Source organism: Moschus berezovskii, chromosome 12 (assembly GCF_049115385.1).
Source record: "Moschus berezovskii isolate FMDL1 chromosome 12, NW_MosBer_1.0, whole genome shotgun sequence".
Taxonomy (NCBI): Eukaryota; Metazoa; Chordata; class Mammalia; order Artiodactyla; family Moschidae; genus Moschus; species Moschus berezovskii.
In genome coordinates, this window is record NC_142471.1 from 7,626,998 (window position 1) to 7,650,349 (window position 23,352).

Sequence of the window (23,352 nt, forward strand, 5' to 3'; positions counted from 1 at the left end):
TATCCTCCTGTGTAAATTGGGACAGTGAGGTATAAGAAGGTGAATGCATTGGAAAGGACCCCCACTGGAGGGCGTGGCACTGAGTTCTGATCCCAGAGCCTGTACATTACCAACCAGGATGCTTACTTCTGAGAACAAAGACCAGGCCACCATTTTTGCTCAGAAGCCAGAAACTTTCATTTATCTCTCCAGTCTTTTTTTTTTCTCTTGGCTGCACTGGGTCTTAGTTGCAACATGTGGGATCTTAGTTCCCTGACCAGGGATCAAACCTGAGCCCCCTGTGTTGGGAGCTGAGTCTTAATCACTGGACCACCAGGGAAGCCCATCCCTCTAGTCTTCATCTCAGGATATGGAGAAGGCCAGGGACAGATTCTGACAGGTTTCCCTTAGAGGTAAATGAAACAGTTTGAAAGACAATGAACAAAGCCATGAGATGAGCCGGACAAGCATTTCTAAAATCACAAATACAAAGAATCCCCCTCCCAAATGACAAGAGATTGTTAAGATGTTGGAGAAAATTCTAAAGTAGTCATTGTTGGGACTTTCCTGGTAGTCTAGTGGTTAAAAATCCTCACTTCCACTCAAGGGGCACAGGTTCAATCCCTGGCGGCAAACTAAGATTCCACATGCCACTTGTGGCCAAAAAAAATGTTCTTGTTATTTTACTGTTTAAAATTTGAAAATTGTCCCATTGAATGTATTGTGGTTGTCCAATAGGGAGATAGCTCAAGAGTTACAAAATGAAATGCTGCAGGCCCAAGCAGCACCCACTCTAGATGCCGTGGTACTCAATCACCCCCTCCTGGTGCACCCAAAGCCCCTCCTGGCCCACAGGGGGACTCTAGCTAGCAGCTCAACAAACATAGCTCCCTTTCCTCCTGGGCAAGCTGGGCTCCATTTCCCAGCCTCCCTTGCAGTTAAGTAAAAGCCATGTGACCAGGTTCTGGCCAATTAGATGTATTCTGGCCAATGTGACTTCCAACCAGCGGGCGTTTCTCCACTGTCTTTTATCTTTGTCAGTCTCCTGGATGTGAATACTTGAGTGATTGATCTTGGAAGCCACATCTTGAGAATGTCTGAGGCTCCATCAGCCTGGATTCTGAAGGCCTCAGTGGAATGAAATTCTTTCCCCTGGTCCTACTGCTGGTCAAACACAGCTGATTTGCTATTGACAGTCATTCTAATGAATAAATCCAACACATGGAAGCTATTCCAATTCATGGGGCAGAAGTTGTTCAGGTGGATGGCTAAAAAAAAAAATTGAACTCAGAATGGCTTCAGTGACAGTTACAATATGTTATAAAATGTCATAAAATGTTAAAATAACTTGCTTTACCTTAACTAATAGAGCAATTTAGAGATAAGAATCCACCCTCTCCAGGCTAAAAATGAAAAATTCTCTAACTATCAACCCCTGACACAGTAGAAAGGAACCCGAGGCACAGAAACATCCCATTATTTTCCTTCTTTGTTGGGTTAGTGGTCTGTGATAAAACTCAACTTCTTCAGTTCCCTTCCTGGATACTCTGGGCTGAGGATGACAGATGGGTTTAGTCTGGAAGCCACCTCCAGATGATTGATGGTCACTACCTGCACGGAGGGTTCTGGGACCACATCAGGAAAGAACACGGTGATTAGTTGATCTTCTCTGCCAAGTGCGGAGAAAGGAGACAGGCTGCCTATGCACTTGCATCAGCCGCCGGCTCCCAACTACCTGTCCATGGACAGATTCCCTCAGGATCACTTGGGATGCTCGCTCACAATTCAGTCTCCAAGTCTCCACCCTCTCTCTTACAACATTAATGAAATTCTCTAGGTGTGGACCCTGGAAAGCTATATTTTTATAATCTTTCCGTACCTTTGTGATAAAGAGTTAACTTTGAAAGCCATGCAGGTGCACACACGCACCTAGCCAAGGCATTATACGCAGCGGCAAAGACCACCAGGCCATCTTCACTGCCCGGAGCGGGCAACCCTGGGAGAGTCACCAAGCCTCTCTGTGCCGCAGTTGCTCCTGTTTATATTAGGGACAATGACATCACCTTCCTCGTAGGGATATTAGGAAGGTTAAATGAGGTTTTGTGTAATAGGCACTCAACAAATATTCGTTTTTGTTATATTATCTTCTATTAAGAATCTGTTGATGCTTTTGAACTGTGGTGTTGGAGAAGACTCTTGAGAGTCCCTTGGACTGCAAGGAGATCCAACCAGTCCATTCTAAAGGAGATCAATCCTGGGTGTTTACTGGAAGGACTGATGCTAAAGCTGAAACTCCAATACTTTGGCCACCTCATGCAAAGAGTTGACTCACTGGAAAAGACTCTGATGCTGGGAGGAATTGGGGGCGGGAGGAGACGGGGATGACAGAGAATGAGATGGCTGGATGGCATCACCGACTCGATGGACATGAATTTGAGTGAACTCCGGGAGTTGGTGATGGACAGGGAGGCCTGGCGTGCTGCGATTCATGGGGTCACAGAGAGTCAGACACGACTGAGCGACTGAACTGAACTGAACTGAAATCGTGTTCTGCCCACAGGACTGCCACAGGTAGAAACACTGTTTTCTAAGATTTCCAGGCGCCCTGGACAGCACCACCATCCTGAACGAGGGGAAAGACGCAGCACACGGGGCTCTGGGGCAGCGGCGATCGCCACTGTCCACTCACTGCTGCCTCACGACTGCACCCAGGCTGGGTGAGGACCGTGCATGGGGAACAGTCTGCTGGAAGAGCCTAGAGGGAGGCAAGAGGGGAGTCCAGGAGGACGCCATCTGGGTCATGACCGCGATGGTTACAGTGCCTGGGACAGTAATGCCAGTGAGGATGCTGGTCACGATAATGACCGGAAGAGCTGTCACAATGGGACGTGATGGCAGTGTGCCAGCCAACTGTGCTGATGTGTCAGAGAACAAGGCGCTCCGTCTTCCGCAAACAACTCCTCACATTTAATCCCATCCATATCATGGGACTTCCCTGCTGGCTCAAACAATAAAGAATCTGCCTGCAATGCAGTGGACCAGCCCCAGCTAAGCCTGGCTCTTTTCAGCTGATCAATAAATACGTGGAAGGACAGAAAACTAGCATCTTACTGTTCTATCTGCCTCTCCGTCTGTGGGCAGGATTTGAGCATAGGTGAGGCCAGGCTCCTGGGGAGGGAAGGATGTGCGTGGGTGGTGTTTAGGGATGTTTTGATTGCCTTTTCAAAGTGGAGCCTTGGCCCAGGGTGGTGGTATCTTCGGAGCCCAGGGGACCTTGGCCAGTCGGAGCCCAGGGGACCTTGGCCAGTCCCAGACAATGGGCTTCAGTGAAGTGTTGCCCATGAGGGACCCTGGGTGGTCAGAAGCCTGGGCATGCCTCCTCCCAGCACAGCCCGGGGAACCGCTCAGCAGAAGAGGAGCCAGGAAGTCTGAGCTCAGGCCCCGCCCTGCCTTTGCTCCTGGCACAGCTTTGAGCAGATCTTTCAACTTTTGTGACTCAGTTTACTCAACTGCCAAATGGAGATCATCACGTGGCGCTCCAAAGACTTTTGTAATACTGTAATGAGTGTTTATAAAGCACTTTGTAGGAGTTTATGGTTATTTGAGCTGGGAAAGGAATTACAAATTATTCCCGAGTAAACAGTATTTAGAACCTGGATTTTCACCAGTCAACAGGTTTGCTTGGATGTTTACAAGATTATTGTAACCAGACACCCTGAGGTCCCCTCAGTGCAGACTGGTTTCCCTTGTCAAAGTACCTCTCCTCCCTGAGAAGCATGCTATTGCTTTGGGCAGGGGGTCGTCTGTGTATGCCGTGCTCTTTCGCGATTCATGAGCTAACAGGACAACTGGCTTCAGAAATGGAAGCCAGACACTCATCTTTCTTTTTGATTTTTTAAATTAATTTTTTAGGATTAAGAGACAATGGAGAACTGTCTGAAAAGTCAGCTAAACCTGATTTCTCCCCAACTACATCTTCCAAAGTGCTACGTACTTCTGCTAGAATTTGCACTGCATAGGGTGTTAATAGACAATCACTGATAAAGAGATACGCACATATTTCCTTCAGAAGTTTGGAATACACAGAGTGCTTGTGTATAGGGGAAAAAGCATAAAACATGGTGAGTTGCTGTGCCAAGCCATGCGCTTCCCCTCGCCCTATTTTCCCCTCATTTGCACAACTCTGTTACAGTATAAACAAAGTTAGCGTCCCGATGGCAACGTCACCCGCAGCCAGTGTGTGACCAGTGAAGCTCACGTTCACATCCAGCTGTGTCCATCTCTGCTTCTGTGTTATCATTGTTGCGGCTGCTACAACACCATTGTTTATGCTGTGCTTAGTCGCTCAGTGGTGTCTGACTCTTTGCGACCCCATGGATGGTAGACCACCAGGCTCCTCTGTCCCTGGGATTCTCCAGGCAAGAATACTGGAGTGGGTTGTCATTTCCACCTCCACGGAGTCTTCCCAACCCAGGGATTGAATCCAGGTCTCCCGCAGTGCAGACGGATTCTTTACGAGCTGAGCTACCAGGGAACCCACCATCATCTATCTATACCTTGCTACAAAGTACACAAGCACCCTACAAGTTTCCCAAACTCTGTCCGATTCCCTTACTGTACAATCAATGCTCTCAGCCTCCAAGCAGAAGAAAACAGGCAGGATGTGGAGGACAAGTGAAAAAGGCAGTGTCTGGGGCAGAAGTTGGGGCTCCCTGGCCTGGCGTGGGTCGGTCAGAGAAGAAGCGGTGGGACAGCAGGGAAAGAGCGACTTTCTGAACTTCCAATATTGGGACAGGAGCCAAACTCAGCTCTTGTTTTGCTCTCCATTTCAAAGACCAGCCTGATTTTGCAGAACTGTTGCTGCCTGCTTCCCTGGTTAACATGAGCCAGGAAGCCATAAGCTTCTGAGATTTTTTTCCCCAAAATCATTTCCATGAGGAGGGTCTGGGCTTCCTAACCCTGACCCACCATTAAGAGAATGAAGGTGGGAAAGGGGGACGTGTCATCTCGGAAGATCGTGTCCTTGTCCACAAATCATTTTTATATCTATGATTGCAATTAAGCCTAAAAGAGAGAGGAAAGCAGATGAACAAAAGGAGTCAGATCCAGAGAATTTCCTACAAACCACTCAGCCTGGTCCTGAAGACCCACCAGCATCTAACAGTGAATTTCCATTCCCATCAGAGGGTGTCCATCCAAATCCATTCAACAAACTTTCATCGGGATCCCTTCCCTGTGCCACATGTGATATTTATACAAGGATGTGAAGGAGCCATCCCTGGCCTCGAGGAATTTATAATCTAGAGGGGAGACAGAAAAATGGTATTATTCCAGAAAACTGCTTTAAAGGGGAGATGAGTAAAATGCCCTGCAAGAACATTCCATTCTGCTCAGCTCAACCAGACTCTTCACTGCTCAGAAAATCTGAAAATTCTCAGCTTAATGTATTGGTTCTTGCCTTCCTGTTTGCCCTAGATGTGTGTCAGGCTCCCAGCTCCCTTTGGTTGAAGTCTTTACCCCCTGGCATATCAGGGACGCTGCTTTCTCCAGGAAGTCTGTCTAATGCCCCACATTCTGTCTCCTTGGAATTCTTAAAGCTCTTACTTAATATCTCTGTTATGACACCTCTTATTTTTCTGCTCAGTTATTTCCACATTTTTCTTAAGCCCCCCTCGCCCCAAGGACATGCATGTCTGCATGCTAAGTCATGTCAGTCATGTCTGACTCTTTGTGACCCTGTGGACTGTAGGCCACCAAGCTCCTCTGTCCATGGGATTCTCCAGACAAGAATACCATCTTGCACAGGGTAGGTGCTCAGTAAATCTTTGTGGGCTTCAATTAAACCCTATTGAAAATCTTATCAAATAAAATCATGAGGAAATGTAATTACATCCAAAAGCATTAAAAGATTCCTCTAAGAGAGTAATAAGTTTAAAAAACCAGATGAATAAGAGAATAGATATTAAGGCACCATTTATGTAAATACAATTGTGTGTTGTTTCAGTCTAGGTCCTGGTAGGAAGCAGAATTCATTCCGTGTTTAGTGAAAAGACCTCATCAAGAGCTGTGAGCGGGGACTTCCCTGGTGGTCCAGTGGTTAAGAACCCACTTTCCAGTGCAGGGGATGTGGGTTCAATCCCTGGTCAGGGAACTAAGATCCCACATGCTACGGGGCAACAAAGCATATGCTCCGCAACCGAAGAAGACTACACACAGCAATGAAAACCCAGGACAGCGCCCCCCACCCCCACCAATAAAAAGAGCTGTGGGCAGAAATAAGTGAACAGGTGGGAGAGTGACACCCTGACCCACCCTGGTAGGAAGCCATTATGGCTCCAAGGGCATGAAGAGCAAGGAGGGGGATGGCTGGGCCTGAGCCTAGTTAGGACTGAAACCTCACAGGAGAGGCCGGAAGTAGAAACTGAAATCAGCAAGGACAGAAAATCCTGGGAGTTGTAGGGAAGGAACTGTGTTCCGACTTCTCTGCCTGCCACTGGCTGAACATAACAGGATGCCAGCATGGGGTATGCAAAGGAGCCTGGATTCTGCCCTGATGGGCCAGCCTCTGGGCACAAAGCAGGGCAGAGAAGGTCTGGGGACTCCGTGGAGACCACAGAGGACACACCCAGGACAGGGTAGACATGCATACCCTAGGAGTTGTGATTTTGAAGGACGGTCAGCTTTTCCCTTCTCCCTTTTATGCAATTAAGTTTTTTACAATGAACATGTGTTGTCTCTATTACCAAGGGAAAAAATAGGATTTTTCACTTAACACTCTGACCTTCTAGAAATCCATGTGGGCAAAAACAAAAGAAAGGAAAAAAATGAAAGGCATATTTCATGAGTAGTGATCTGGACTTTTGAAATCTCCTTCAAATGTTTTCAATCTCTAACTTGTAAAGTCAAAGTCACGCCTAGCCATTCATGTATTCACGCACTCACTGATGTATTCATTCAGCAAATATGTCCCACGCTGGACCCAGGCAGACACAGCCCCAGATGCACAAAGCCTAACCTCTGGCAGAGAAAATGGAACATGAATCTACATGCCAGAGGGCGCTGGTCCCCAGGTGACAGATGAGAGGGAACTGTGGGAAACATGTAGGGGTGCCCAACACCCAATGTGTCCTCTTCCTTGGCCCAGAGAGGGGACACGGAGGGCTTTACCCCACCATCGCATTAGGTAGTATCACTCTCTTCCCCCAAGAAGGCCAAGGGCCCAAAACAAGTCAGCGCCTCCACTTCTATTGGGCTAACTGTCCATACTCAGACTGGATATATGCAACGTGACAATGAATTTAGGTAAAACTCGCTTTAAATATCAACAAATAACCTAAGTGGATAGCAGGGGAGGGAAGAGGAGATAAATTGGGAGACTGGGATTAACAGATACACACTGTGCTGTGCTGTGCTGTGTTGTGCTATGCTTAGTTGCTCAGTCATGTCCCCACGGACTCTTTGCAACCCCACGGACTGTAGCCCACCAGGCTCCTCTGTCCATGGGGATTCTCCAGGCAAGAATACTGGAGTGGGTGGTTGCCAGACCCTCCTCCAGGGAATCTTCCCGACCCAGGGGCCAAACCCAGGTCTCCCACATTGCAGACAGATTCTTTAATGTCTGAGCCACCAGGGAAGCCCAGCAGGTGCACACTACTATAGAGTGAACAGGCAAAGCACAAGGACGCACTGCATTGCCCAGAGAGCTGTGTGCCACACCTTGCAGTACCTACTAATACGATGGAAATAATCTGAAAAAAATTGTGTATTATATATGTACAACACAATCACTTTGATCTACACTTGAAACTAACACAGCATTGTAAATGAAGTATATTTCAATTTAAACAATGTTTTAATAAAAAGTCAAATTAACTTAACAAATTAAGTGGGAATTTTATCAACATGATGCCAAGCTGCTGACCCACATGAGTGGGCTGTTTCCAGGTCTCATTAGATATAAGCTCACCCTATTTCTGTCCTTTGGCTCTGCAACTCCACCCAGGATACAGTTCTCTGCTCCACTGGGCCTGATGTTTGAACTGTCATCATGGAGAAGGCAATGGCACCCCACTCCAGTACTCTGGCCTGGAAAATCCCATGGATGGAGGAGCCTGGTAGGCTGCAGTCCATGGGGTGTGAAGTGTCGACACGGCTGAATGACTTCACTTTCACTTTTCACTTTCATGCATTGGAGAAGGAAATGGCAACCCACTCCAGTGTTCTTGCCTGGAGAATCCTAGGGACGGGGGAGCCTGGTAGGCTGCCATCTATGGGGTTGCACAGAGTCGGACACGATTGAAGCGACTTAGCAGCAGCAGCAGCGTGATATTGGCCTTTATTAGCAGCTCTATATTCTCAAATCTGGGAACTCTTTTTAAACTCCACCCAATTTGGCAGACTCACAGAGAATAGTGGTTGTATGTTAAGTATTTCTTGATTGAGAAAATATATGACAAAAATCTATAATGAATTTAGATATGTTTTCAAATAAATAAATGTATATTTTATTAATCATAACCATGTACATATATTTGAAAAATAAGAGCTCATATGAGTGGAAGGTGTGAATTATTCAGACACACCAACGCTGGCCTTCATCTGCCAAGCCCCTTGCCAAGCCCTTTCATCTGCCAACTCCACAAACCTGGAGATTTGGGGCACTTTCATCCGCCATTCTTCAACTTCTTTAGCCCCAGCACCTCAAAAGAGTCTCTGCTGAGACAGTGAGGTTCATCTGGGGCTGGGGACCTTCGATCAGCATGAGACATTCTTTAATTAAAATTTGATGTCATGGGAGGGGTGCCATTAAATTGCATTTTTAGTTAAGAAAGTCAGTGCCAATGGCAAATGGAAGGAAGGATCAGGGTGGAAAAAAGAGTGATGTTCTTCCCACTTCAAAGAAACAGAAGTCAATTCTGAGCTTAAAACACTCTTTTAAGGAGATTTCCCTAGTGGTCCAGTGGTTAAGAATCTGTCTTCTAATGCAGGGGACACAAGTTCGACTCCAGCTCAGAGAACTAAGACCCTACATGCTGCAGACCCAGCAAGCAACTACTGAGCCTGTGCGCCACAACTAGAGTTCATGTGCCACAACAAAAGATCCTACATGATGCAACAAAGATCCCACGTACTGCAACTAAGATCCCACACAGCCAAAGAAATAAATTTTTTTAAAAATTTAAAGATAATTGAAAAGAGTCAAGCCCATCATTCAGCATTTATGTCAGTGATGAAGCTTTATCCCCACTCTGACGTCACCTCTTTCCTCCTAACTAGTGTCTATCCAGGCCAACTATAATTCTCAAGCTAGTAAATACTCACAATCATGTGCTAGAAAAATAATGAACTTCTTTATCACTGGAGATTGCAAATCTCCTAACTAGACTAAGTCACAAAACATTAATCCATTAAATGTCTTCGATTAGAGATGACAAGAACTCGAGTGACTTCCTAGAGTCTTACTGTAGGACTTCAGAGATGTTGGTACCTGGAGTGAAGTAAGATGAGCAAACAAGTTTTCTGATGGCCATTCTGTCCAAAAGTAACTTGACACTTAAGTGTTGGGCACCCCAGTAATTTAATTCAGGATGAATACAAATCACGGTTTGTTTTTTGGTACAGGCCTTGCATTTCCTTAAGTAAAAGGCTCAATAACAGTCAAGACCATCATAAGTGGGCTTGGAGGCCACAAGGAAGAAGCAGGGAGAGTGGCTGGCTCTTCCAAGCATGACGTCTGCACCATCCTGGAGAGGGCTGAATGGTCACCAGCAAGGATGACCTGTCTCCCTGCCCGAACAACCTCAGATGCCATTTCCCATTTATCTTTTCATCTCAAAGTCAGCAAGACTCGTGACTAATTTTCTTTGTCCATTCTGTTGGTTTGGAGAGCTTGTAAGAGGTCAAGTGAATTGTAAGGCAGCTGAGGTTAGGTCCTTTCTAAAAGATATCCCAGAACATATTTGTAACATGAGTTCTTAACTCCAAAAGTTAAAGTTACTTGAGTTTGATACTGTTATTGAACGTCATAAATGGAAATCATAAAGGTAACTCTTAGGTGAAGGGAATTAAAAGATACAAACTTCCAGTTGTAAAATAAATTAGTCTTGGGGATGTAATGTACAACATGTAATATTTCCCACACTGAATATTTGGAAGCTGTTAAGAAACTGATGCTTTTGAACTGTGGTGCTGGAGAAGACTCTTGAAGAGTCCCTTGGACTGCAAGGGGATCCAACCAGTCCATTCTAAAGGAGATCAATCCTGTGTGTTCATTGGAAGGACTGATGCTAAAGCTGAAACTCCAATACTTTGGCTACCTCGTGCGATGAGTTGACTCACTGGAAAAGACTCTGATGCTGGGAGGGATTGTGGGCAGGAGGAGAAGGGGACGACAGAGAATGAGATGGCTGGATGGCATCACCGACTCGATGGACATGAGTTTGAGTGAACTCCGGGAGTTGGTGATGGACAGGGAGGCCTGGTGTGCTGTGATTCATGGGGTCACAAAGAGCCAGACACGACTGAGCGACTGAACTGAACTGAACTGAAGAGTGTAAATCTTGAAATCTTATTGAAAGAAAATTCTGTAACTATGTGTGATGACAAATGTTAACTAGACTTCAGTTTAGTTCAGTTCAGTTCAGTCGCTCAGTCGTGTCCGACTCTCCGCGACCCCATGAATCACAGCACGCCAGGCCTCCCTGTCCATCACCAACTCCCGGAGTACACTCAAACTCATGTCCACAGAGTCGGTGATGCCATCCAGCCATCTCATTCTCCGTTGTCCCCTTCTCCTCCTGCCCCCAACCTTTCCCAGCATCAGAGTCTTTTCCAGTGAGTCAACTCGTCGCATGAGGTGGCCAAAGTATTGCAGTTTCAGCTTTAGCATCAGTCCCTCCAATGAACATCCAGGATTGATCTCCTTTAGAATGGACTGGTTGGATCTCCTTGCAGTATAAGGGACTCTCAAGAGTCTTCGCCAGCACCGCAGTTCAAAAGCATCTAGACTTACTGTGATCATTTCACAATATATGCAAATATCAAATGATTATGTATTTGAATGAAATACATAACAAACAAATACGAAATCAGTTATACATTATATCTGAAATGAATATAATTTTGTATGTCATTTATACTTTAATTTTTTTTAAAGGTAACTTTCTGTAATCTCATTAATGAAGAAAAGCTCTAATAACTCAAAGGGCATATAATAATAGTAACATTGGTCTGGTCTGAAAATGAAGTCATAACTTTTAAAGCATAAGCTTCAGCTTTCAAATTACACATTGATCTATATAAAAATATCTATTAAACTGTGTCCTGGTACAAAGCATCTGATGGTTTTCCTGGTGGCTCAGACAATAAAGAATCAGCCTTCAATACCGGAGACCCGGGTTCGATCCCTGGGTCAGGAAGATCTCCTGGAGAAGGGAATGGCAACCGACTCCAGTACTCTTGCCTGGAGAACTCCATGGACAGAGGAGCCTGGTGGGCTACAGTCCACGGGGTCTGACAGCATCTACAGTGCAAGAGTCGGACACGACTGAGCAACTGACACTTTCACTCTCACAAAGAATCTGATGTGGAAAGCATGTGGCCACATGCACCCTGGATCGACAGTGAAACTCTTGCTCCAGAGGGAAAACTGGCTCCCTGGATAATGCACCAAGTTGAAAAGCACATGGATAAATCTCAGTTGTCTGATGAGCAAGATTCAGTTAACCCACCAGGAAATGAACACATGTTTGGAGTATGAACATAGCTGCAGTTTCAGTTTCTCTTTTCATCACTCCATTTGGTCCTTTGCATCAGGTGAGTAACTGCCTAGCTGACTTGGTCACTTCTTCTGCCGTGTAATGGCTGCAATTCTTCATAAGGATGTCTGCAACATCCGCGGCTCCCTCTGGATGGACAGTGACTCACACTGTTATGTATGCAAACCCATGTTCCACTCCCGACTCCCACTAGTGCTTGTCACACTGGGGAAATGGGTCCCAGATTTCACACGGGGGCTCAAGGAGGAATGAGAGCCTCTTAAGGGAAAGTCTGTGGAACATAAAATTAAAATGCTTTTGGAGTCCCGGCTATACCTCAAGGTGTGGCCAAGAGGGGGAAAGAGTTGGATAGACTCCTGGATAATGGAACTTGTAAGTATGTTAATACATTGGGGAATTGTTTCTAAATGTCATCCAGTAATTCAGCCCTTGCCTCCAACCGCCAAGATAGTAAGTACCAGAATCTCCATGTAACTGAATGTGGAGCCAACAACATACTCGAATTCTCAACATAACTGCCAAGGACGCTGAATGTGCATGCAAGTGCTTCAGTAAATCCTTCTAGAATAGTCTATCCTCTGATGTCCAAGCCAAAGACAAAACCTGTTCCCAGACCTAGCAGAGGTTTTAGAAACTACATGACTATCCACCAAGGAGATGCTGAGTACATTTGCCGGCATTTGAAATAATTGTGATGGGAAGGAATCAATTACAGACCCATCTGCAGGCCATTAATACGATCTGTTGAAAAGGAGGCCAGATTCACCAAGTCAACCCGAAAGCCTAAAAATAGGACTAACGTGAGCCTGGCCCAGTGCGCATGAAGCAATAAAAAGATGCCTACATCTGCTAGATCAGGGTCCCTTGTGCTTCCTCATGCTTTACTAGTTATCCTCAGGGGTCACTGAGAGTGGAGGCATTTACTTTCTTTCCAGAGAAAGAGAAAGCATTCCTGGATGATCACTGTGGCCAAAAATATCATCCTGTGCTGGGGCAGGAGAATAAACAGAGTTTGTTTTCTTATAACATAAATCCAACATGTTCCAAAGATCTCTAAAGAGTTGTATCTTTTTTTTTTTCAATTTTTTTATTGGACTATAGTTGCTTTACAATGTTGTGTTAGTTTCTCCTGTACAGCAAAGTGAATCAGCTATACTTATATATTTTGTTGCTGTTGTTGTTTTCTAATTTATTTTTCAAATGGGGGAAAATTGCTTTACAATGTTCTGTTGGTTTCTGCTGTACAACAGTGCAAATCAGCCATAATTATATATATCATGTCCCTCTTGAGCCTCCCTCTCTCCCCATCCCATCCCTCTAGGTCATCACAGAACTCCAGACTGGACTCCCTGTATCATATACCAGCTTCTCACCAGCCATCTATTTTACACATGGTAGTTTATATATGGGCTTCCCCAGTGGCTCAGAGGTAAAGAATCTGCCTGCAAAGCAGGAGACGCAGGTTTGATCCCTGGGTCAGGAAGATCCTCTGGAAGATGGCACGGCAACCCACTCCAGTATTCTTGCTGGAGAATCCCGTGGAGAGAGAAGCCTGGAAGGCTACAGTCCATTGGGTTTCAAAGAGTCAGACACTACCCAGCACGCACACATGCAGGCAGTGTGTATATGCCGACTCCACTTTCCCCGTTTGTCCCACTCTCTCATTTTCCCACTGTGTCCGCAAGTCCATTCTCTGTATCTGAGTCTCCATTCCTTCCCTGCAAATAGGTTCATCAATACCATCTTTCTAGATTCCATATGTGTGTTAATACATGAGATTTGTTTTTCTCTCTTTGACTTACTTAGGGTCACTCTTAAGTGGTTCAAAGTGATTCATCTCCCTTGAAGAGATGTGGAAGTCACTAGAACAGCAACTGCCAAAGTGCAGCATAGGCCATGATATTGGGGAATGATAGAGGAATGATTTTTTAATTAAATTTAACTAATTAATTTTGGCTGTGCCCTGCAGCATGTGGGATCTTAGTTCCCTGACCAATGATCAGGCCCTCACCCCCTGCATTGGAAGTTTGGAGTCTTAACCACTAGACTACCAAGGAAGTCCCAATAATTCTTGAAGAGTTGTATATATTGTGATATGTGTTAGAAAAAAATATAACTTAAAAAACCTGTAACTCCAAGATGTTCCGTTCGATTTAGGTAGATCTAAAAATCAGTTGTAAAATAGTAAGTGCAATTCTTCAAATATATAAATACTAAATAAATTGGTAAATGAGGTATGCAATGGCACACACACACACCCACAAAAGGAAATCAGAAGGTAGCACAAAGACGGCTAAAATTGGAAAATATTATTCTAGGACTGAAGCCAGATGGGTTCCCATGGCTTGGGTCAGTCACATGACACACAAGATCATTTTCATAGCTTTACAGAACACAGACCCACCAGGATCTCTGAGCTCTCCATTACCTTACTGCCTGTCTGGTACCGCAGCAAAGTTGCAAGGACCACTTGGTTTTCTTGCTAACTTAGGAAGTCTTCATTCAACCAGACTGAGCAACAGGCAAAAACTCTTTTCTGATCTAACATCTCTGAACCCAAATTCCTGAACTGGAAGCAAGTGTTCCCAGTGCCCTAGAGATAAAACAAAGATTGTTTAACTATTTTTTTCAAATTATTCCAATGAGAATTTTATTTTTATCACTGAAGCATAGTTAATTTAAAATGTTGTGTTAGTTTTGAGTGTGCAGCAAAGTGATTCAGTTATATATATACATTCTTTTTCAGATCCTTTTCCATTATAGGTTATTACAAGATATTGAGTAAAGTTTCCCTGTGCTCTACAGTAGGCCCTTATTTATCTATTTCATATACAGTAGTGTGTATATGTTCACCCCAAACTCCTAATTTTTCTACCCCACTGCCAACCCACACTATCCCCCTTAGTAACTTAAAGTTTGTTTTCTACATCTATGAGTCCATTTATGTTTCGTATAATAAATAAGCTCATTTGTAACATTTTTATAGATTCCACATATAAGTGATATCATAGGATATTTGTCTTTCTCTGATTTACTTCACTTATTATGATGATCTCTAGGTCCATCCATGTTGCTGCAAACGGCGTTATTTCATTCTTCCATGGCTGAATCATATTCCATTGTATATATGTACTGCATCTTTATCCAGTCATTTGTTGGTGGACATTTTGGTTGCTTCCATGTCTTAGCGATTGTAAACAGTACTGCTGTGAACATTAGAATGCATGCATCACTTCAAATTAGAGTTTTCTCTGGATATATGCCCAGGAGTGGGATTACTGAATCATATGACAAATCTATTTTTAGTTTTCGAGGACACTCCATACTGTTTTCCGTAATGGCTGCACCAATTTGCATTCCCACCAACAGTGTACGGGGGTTCTGCTTTGCTATTTTGAATCAGCCTGAGGCTACAGGTTCAGGGAAGGGGTTCCTCCAGGCTTTTGACACGTTATTCCCCCACGGCCTCCTCCCTAACAAAATAATCAGGAAGTTTCTAAGCAGCTGGTCCATTTCCTGGGATGGTGAGTGTTGCCCTGTAGGAGGCACGAGGATGCACCCATATGTATTTGCAGAAGGAAGGGGCAGAGGAAGGGGTGGGGGAACTGCAATTTGATGGGGAGGAAACTTGGGGAGTTAACCAGTTCACACAGAGAAAAGAGTTTGATGCCTTTTTACTTACCAGTAAAGCTCTCATCTCTGGTTAAATAAACTGGCCATGATGGAAAACCATGTGGCTGTAAAAAGGAATGAGTGTGGGCAGAGTTGCAGCTTGATTTGGCTTTTGTGTAAAAAGAAAGCATTTATACATGGAGTAAGTAAGTAAACATGGAGTATTTCTGAAAGGATTTCCCTAAACCATTAACCATGGTTGCTGACCCAAGTCTACAAGTCGGGCTGGCAGGGGAGGGGGCACCCAGCATGTGGCGGAAGTTCCACAGTAGAGCTGTCTGTGCACTGGCAATTTTTGCAATGACCTATATTGCTTGGATGACAATAGCTTTTCAGATGGTAGCAGACAATGGGAAAATATTTTAAAGCCCATGTCAGTGCCCCAGGAATATTAGTTCAAGAGACATATGCTTAGAGTGAGAGGTTCATTTGTATTTACATAATAATCACAATACATAATCCATATTACATAATAATCATGATGACATACTTGTCTTTACATAATAATTATACAGAATGCAGGTTGCATAATAATCATTATGAAACCTTCAGCAGAAGTACAGGCATGGACAAAGTATTTGTAATCAGAAAGGGACAAGACTGGATTGCCCTTGCTCTCCCCAGAGTGAGAGAGCCCCTCACTCACTGGCTGTAATCACCACCACGGCTTATGTCAAGTGCTCAACTAGTCTTATCACAGACATGAGCTCTGATCCTCACAAGAACTCTCGAAGATGGATTCTGTCTCTGTTTTACAGAGGAGGAAATTGAGGCTTTGGAAGGTCAGCCCATCATTGTGACAGAGAAACTAAGTGTCCAGTAGCACCCACCTTCTCCCATTCCCATTATAGAATCCTCAGTGGGATTACATCTCCCAGGCCTCCAGGAAATGGAGGAAAAGCAATCTCAGGCTCACAGGGTGAAATGTACCCTCTCCCTCACCTTCTAGCTTGTGCAAAGGTCTCCAAGGCCCTGGCGGATGGGAGAGCTGTAGCTGGAAGGAGTCTGGCTCCTCAAATCAGCACCTGAGGGGAGTTGTCCGCCGCCCTGAACAGGATATAAACATCAGTGTTGAGGACCTGAAATCTGAGAGATTATTTGTTACCTCTGCGAGAATTCCCCAAAATAATACAACTGCTGAAACGTAGCATCAGATACCATCCAGTCACAGAGGATAGAGGGTCGGGCCAGGATAACAGAGCCATTGGCCTTAAACCTTCTAATGCAGGGGACATGAGTTCCATCCCTGGGCTGCGAACTAAGCTCCTACATGCCTCGTAAACTCAAATTGTTGTTGCTATTTAGTCACCAAGTCATGTCTGATTCTTTGTGACTCCAGGATCAGCAGCTCACCAGGCATCCCTGTCCTTCACTATCTCCTGGAGTTTGCTCAGATTCATGTCCACTGAGTCGGTGATGCCATTCAACCATTCAACCATCTTATCCTTGGTTTCCCCCTTCACATATTGCCCTCAATCTTTCCCAGCTTCAGGGTCTCTTCCAACAAGTTGACTCTTCACTTCAGGTGTCCAAAGTATTGCAGCTTCAGTTTCAGCATCAGTCCTTCCAATGCATGTTCAGGGTTGATTTCCTTTAAGACTGACGGGTTTGATCTTCCTGCAGTCCAAGGGACACTCAAAGAGTCTTCTCCAACACCACAACTTGAAGCATCAATTCTTTGGCACTCAGCCTTCTTTATGGTCCAACTCTCACATCCATACAAACCTGAATAACTCAATGCAAAAAAGAACAGGAACAACAACTGATCATATCTGGCACCACATACAAAGATTAACTAAAATGGACATAGACCTAAAATGCAAAATATAAAAAGAATTTTTTAAAAGAGGGATATGTACTGATAACCCTCCAAATAAGAAGAAAGAAGCCAGTGGAGGAGAGAGGATTCAAGTGGTCGCAGGTGACTTTGGGGGCACATTGAGAGCTGTTCACTAACGCCTGCTCTACTGGATGGCACAGTGTTGGGGGAGAGAGTGTGCTGGTGATGGACTTCACATCTGTGTGAAGACCAAGCCACCTCCCATTTCTAAAGACGGCAGGGCTGGCTGGCGGTCAGAAAACAGAAGTGAGGCTCAAACCCCAGCGACAAATGAGGAACTGTCACGTCAAAACCAGTCAGAGTCCACTGGGGAATGAGCGCTGTGTGCTTATGTGGTAAGCCTGCAGAGAGGTGCTTGTCTAATATTTTCCAAGACATGTTTTTTTTTTTTTCAAAATCCTATACAAGGAAATGTTACACAGAGGCCCTGTTACAGCAATTGCTTCACAAACGTTGCATCAGTTTTCCGTGGTAATATTAGCGTCAAACTCTACTACAGAACTGATACAAACATTCTGAAAACTCAAGCATTTAATTTCCTTTTTCAATTCTACATAATTCATTGATGTATCAATAAGACCCTATGAAATTTAAGAAGAAAGGTCATCAGTAATATTATTTTAAGATGAAATGACTATAAATTTTTTAAATGAAAAGAATTTTTTTCCTATTCTACTTTTTGAAAGAGCTAGAATAAATTGGACTATTTCTTGATTAACTAGCATGAGTGCATTTATCAATGGTATCATCTTCTGATTTCTAACAACATTATTCTCTGTACATTGATACCCTGACAAAAGGATGTTTCCCTTCCATTTGTCGGAGATATTCACACTTTCTACCAGGCTGTTTTCTGGAATGAGAACAGAGCAGAGATCAGACCAGCCCTTGTGGAATGTATATTCTGGAGGAATAAGTAGTGGACCCCATCAATAGAAGGTTGGGTTTGAGAGTCTGGGATTAGCAGATGCAAACTATTATATATAGGATGGATAAACAAGGCTCTACTGTACAGCACAGGGAACTGTATTCAATATCCTGTAATAAACCATAATGGAAAAGAATAGGGAAAAAAAAAGTGAACCCAAGAAAATGAGTTCTTTTGCTCACGGCAATAAGCTGCCCAGAGGTGACTCCTGATCTGCAGACCACGCCCTCTGTAAATTACACATTTCACTGCATAAACAAGTGCCCCAGAAATACAGCTGGGAAACTTGACCCAGGTCAAGTTTCAACTGACTTCAGGTCTTTCCCTAAGCCCAGTGAGGGCTCCCAGCCCACGACAGATCTCAAATAGAACAAGTGACTCAAAAGCAGTTGTTGAGATGGCCCTCTGGCAAGTGTCTGATTGGCCCCAGTGGAAAGCTGTTAGACAGCCCAGCTCAGAGCCCAAGTCTGGAGGGAGTCCATAGGGCCTGGTTTCTGGCAGGCAGCTGGACTGAAGGAATAGCAGGTCTCTCTACATGATCACACGTGAAGCCCTGGGAAATGCACAGCCTAGGGACCCAGCAGGCCTCCTGCAGAGTCAAGGCTCAGGCCCACCTGCAAGCCTCTGACCTCACCACACCACCACCCACGGAGGGAGGCTGTTTGGTGTTTCCAGGGAGTAGCAGCCTCTTAAGCACTACAACAATGTCAGCAGACTTGAATTGATTAATATCACACACTGTGATGGACTCTTCCAAAAAAAAAAAAAAAACGGCTCTAAAACAGTTGAGCAATTGCAGAGCTGAGGGCATTAGGAAAAGTTGACTATCTTACACCAGGTCAGACAAGCAGTGAATCAGTCAGGGACAAGGCTGAAACGTTCATTTTTGTACAACAGATTTCCTTCGATTAAAAAAGTAATGAGTGAAGCAGACAAAAAAGGATGAATACAACATGATTCCACTTGTAGGAAGTACCGAAAGGAGTCCAGTTCATAGAGACAAAAAGTAGAATGGTGGTTACCCGGGTGGAAATGGGGAGCTGTTATTTAATATGTACAGGGTTTCAGTTTGGGGAGATGACACAGTTGTAGAGACGGATGGTGGTGATGGTTGCACAACAACGTGAACGCACTTGATAACACTGATAAATGGCTAAAATGGTTAGTTTTATGTCATGTCTACTTTGTCTTGCACACAAAAAGGTGTGGAACTAGTCATTGTGACTTTTTTTTTGGCTGTTCCAAATGTGGAATCTTAGTTACCCAATTCAGGATCAAACTTGTGTCCCCTGCATTGGAAGCTTGTAGTCTTAACCACTGGACCACCAGGGAAGTCCCTCATTGTAATTCTTTAATTAGATCATTTGAAGATTAGTTGGGTCTCATTTAGTACTTTCTTTCTGTATATGTGCTGGCCTCCCCACAAGGCATTGTACCTTGGGATTCCTAAGGGCAGGGACTATTTATAATTTACCTTTTTAGACCCACAGAACCTAGCACAAAACGTGAAGGAGCATAATACTAGATAGATGTTATTTGGACCAAAAAAAAAACAAGAATGAGCAAATGGGCCCAGAATTCCCTCACTGACAAAGGTCATAATACTGCATGGTGTTTTTTTCTAAAAAGGTGTTCATAGAATAGTAAAAACAACAAAACCAATGAATATTATTGAATGTTTTGCATTCAGAGTAAATAAGGTTTTTAATCCAAAACAACCAAAAAATCAATTGTACTTCAAGAAAATGATTTTTTAGAGAATAGCAGAGAAAAACACAAGAAAAAAGTTAAGTATATATATATATCTAGTCATATTGAAAGTTTCCTCCCTAAATTACCCATGTAGCCCCGACTTTAATGAGAAGTAAAAACAATGAGAGCATGGATAAATGAATGACTTTCCTTCTTGGTCCACAGGGCTGTATTTTCCCTGTCTGGCTATCAGAGCACTCCACGCCATGAGCCTTGCAGGTCCTTGGAGAGGTAAAGGAACCAACTAATGTCCTTCCAGTTTAGATATCCCGTTCCTGGGTAGCTCTCTTCTGCAGGGTGAGACTGGAAATGATCACCAGCTGCCCTCCCAGCTGACTCAGCCATGAAAGCTTTTATAGGAATCTGTCTTCACTTCTCTGGTGCTTCTTTGGGTGAAGACTTTCTCATTTTCTGATAAACCAGATCTTGAAGGGGCAGACATTTTTCAACAGCTAAAGGAAGAAACAGCAGAGAGAAATCCTGGCATTGTTTGAAGCTAGAGAGCATGTGTGGCACAGGGAACCGAAATGTCTCTCTCCTCCTGTTTTCCCTTCAGTGCTGAGCAACCCTCTCGGTGTCCTCAAATTCCTAAGATTTTTTTAAACATCTCACATTTTGATACTAAATAAATCCAGCCATTTGTGCACTTCAGTCATTTTTAGCAAAGAGTAAGTACATTAGCTGTTTTCTTTGCAGAACAAAACCAAAGTCTCATCTAAATCAAAGCCACCTATAATAATAAGGAGCACTTTCTTATAAGTACAAAAGAACCACCATGAATTTGGTCAGGGCTCCTGGCCTGCTTCATAAGATGTTTCTAACATCTAGAGAGATGTCAAAATATGTTATCATAATGAGAATGCTTTTTCTGAGCTCAGAAATTCAGAATGACAGGAACTATCATTTGTGGCAATATCATGAAGGAGAATCTAACAAAACCTCCAGCCACAAAATACCTAGATATGCCTACAGAAATAACAAACATGGTTTTAAGAGCGCAGCTGAGATCAGTAAAGGAAATCCCTGAGACCAGAGCGGACTGAACACCAGAACAGGTGCTGACAGTTTGGCTGCCCAGGCAGTGGGAGCTCTGGCAGGGAAGAAAAGTCGCCTCGAGTTTCATAACCACAGGCCACACTTCACACAGGTTTGCATTTAAATTTACTCACCTGTACAGTCTAGGAATCCCAAACCAATTAAATAACGTAAGAAGAGTCCCAATCTCATTCTATCACAGGGGCATTTGCTAAAGCAAATTAAAAACTTCTCTATAGAAACAGATCCTCAACCTCTGCCACACAAAATCCCCAGAGCGAGAATTCTGTGAGATAGACGCGCACAATCAAAAACTACACAGTGCTTTAGGAAATATGACCAAGATTCCACTAAGAACCAGAGTTAAGACACACAACAGATAGTATAAGATATTGAATCCCAGGAACCTCAAGAACATCAGATAATGAAACTATCAGAAAGAGGCTGGGTATTATGGCCCAAATGTAAAAGAAGTAAAAAATATCAGAAAATAATCCGACTCCTAAAAGAGAGACCGGACATTTTTGGAAAATGACCAAATATAATGTCTAGAAATGAAATGTATATCATAAAAAACAAAAACTCGATGAATGGTTTCAAAGACCAGATAAGACAGCTGAAGAGAGAATTAGAGAACCAAAAAATGATTTGAAAGGAGATTACCTAGAGGACAACACAGAAAGATAAAGCAGTTTTAAAAAGAAGTTAAAGACATGAAAAGTTCTAGCATGGGTCACACTGGACTTTCAGAAAGAAAAAAAAAAATGGGTCGAGTCAATATTTTAAAAGCTAGTGGCTGAGAATTTTTTAAAACAGGATGAAAATCAGATTCAGGAAGCAAAATTAGGTCAAAGCAAGATACACAAAACTAGACACATTGTAAGGAAAAACTGCAAAGGGCAAAATCAATCAGGGGGGAAAATACTTTCAAAGAAACAACAGTTAGTTTGGCAGCAGACTTTTTGGTAGCAACAATATAAACCAGAGGTCAGTGGAAGATTCTCAAAGCCCTGAGAGATATAGACTAATCATATTTAGCTTGGAAGTTAAAAATAGCAAAGAAACAAACCAAGGCTAAGTCACAGATTATGCCTAGGTTTAGTCATAAGAAGTTATTTATGTAGGAATAACGGATTTCATGGGACTGAGCTCTTGATCCAATGATCTACTGTCACCAACTTGAAAGTTTTAATAACTTTTGAGCAAGATCCGAGTGGTTCTATTTTTCACTGGTCCCTACAAATTATGTGGTTGGTTGTGTATGCAGGCCCTGAAGACCTAGTACCATTTAGAAGCAAGCAAGCAGCATTCCGTATGACATGTGGTCAAGTTCATTAAAACAAAACAAACATGCAGAAAAATCTAGGTCTTGTATCTTGAAAGACATAAAGAAGAACTTATGCAAACATATTTGATGGGATTTATCAACTGCAAGTGCTCAAATCCCTTGCACATGAGGAGGAGAGGGGGAACTGGGCTCCATCAGGGACCAAACTGAAAAGGAGTAAGCACATCACCAAAAAGCAAACATTTGTTAAGCCAGGTAACTTGCACAATGCACCAAGGAGCTGAGCAGCAACCAAAGAAGAGGAATGGATAGAGTTAGAGCTGGTGTCTAGAGAGGAAATCATCTTTCTCAAACACATGGATAGAAACACTCATCAGTAGCATTGGAAGTCCCTCCTCTAATCCTTCAAGTTATAAGGGCCTTGTGACAGGTGGCGATGAAGAAAAACCGCTGTAAAAATGTATCTTGAGGGACTTCCTTGGTCGCCCAGTGGTAAAGAAGCCACCTAACAGTGCAGGGTATGTGGGTTCGATCCCTTGTCAGGAAACTAAGATCTCACAAGCCTTGGAGATTATGCGTGCTGCAAGTAAGACCTGACACAGTCAAATTAATTTCATTATTTAGTTGGTGATGGACAGGGAGGCCTGGCGTGCTGTGATTCATGGGGTCGCGGAGAGTCGGACATGACTGAGCGACTGAACTGAACTGAACTGAACTGATCATGATGGATTTCATTGTTTAATTATTTTATTTTGGTAATGTTAGATTAAATTAAGAATCTTAATTCTAAAAATGCAATTCTGTGCTGTATTGATATATGATGGGATTTCCCAGGTGATGAAGGCAGGAGAAGGGGACAAGAAGATGAGATGGTCGGATGGCATCACTAACTCAATGGACATGATACAGAGCAAACTCTGGGAGACAGTGAAGGTCAGGGAACCCTGGCGTGCTGCAGTCCATGGGGTTGCAAAGAGTCAGACATGACTCGGGGACTGAAAAACAAGAACAACTTAGGTGGCTCAATGGTAAATGATCCGCCTGCCAATACAGGAGCTGCAGGAGACACGGGTTCAATCCC

The 23,352-nt window shown here is 43.7% G+C and overlaps 1 long non-coding RNA gene across 2 annotated transcripts; it reads right to left on the minus strand.

The window, feature by feature from the left end:
• Positions 1-14,192: 14,192 nt before the first annotated feature.
• On the minus strand, positions 14,193-23,021 carry LOC148775926 (uncharacterized). 2 transcript variants are annotated; one of them, XR_016038725.1, is made up of 4 exons: positions 16,371-23,021; positions 15,439-15,493; positions 14,792-14,962; positions 14,193-14,349 (listed from the first exon to the last, which is right to left on the minus strand). It is a non-coding gene; the product is annotated as an uncharacterized LOC148775926 (long non-coding RNA). The 2 variants fall into 2 exon arrangements; XR_016038724.1 differs by lacking the exon at positions 14,193-14,349 and having other exon boundaries at positions 14,448-14,962.
• Between the last annotated feature and the right edge of the window lie 331 nt (positions 23,022-23,352).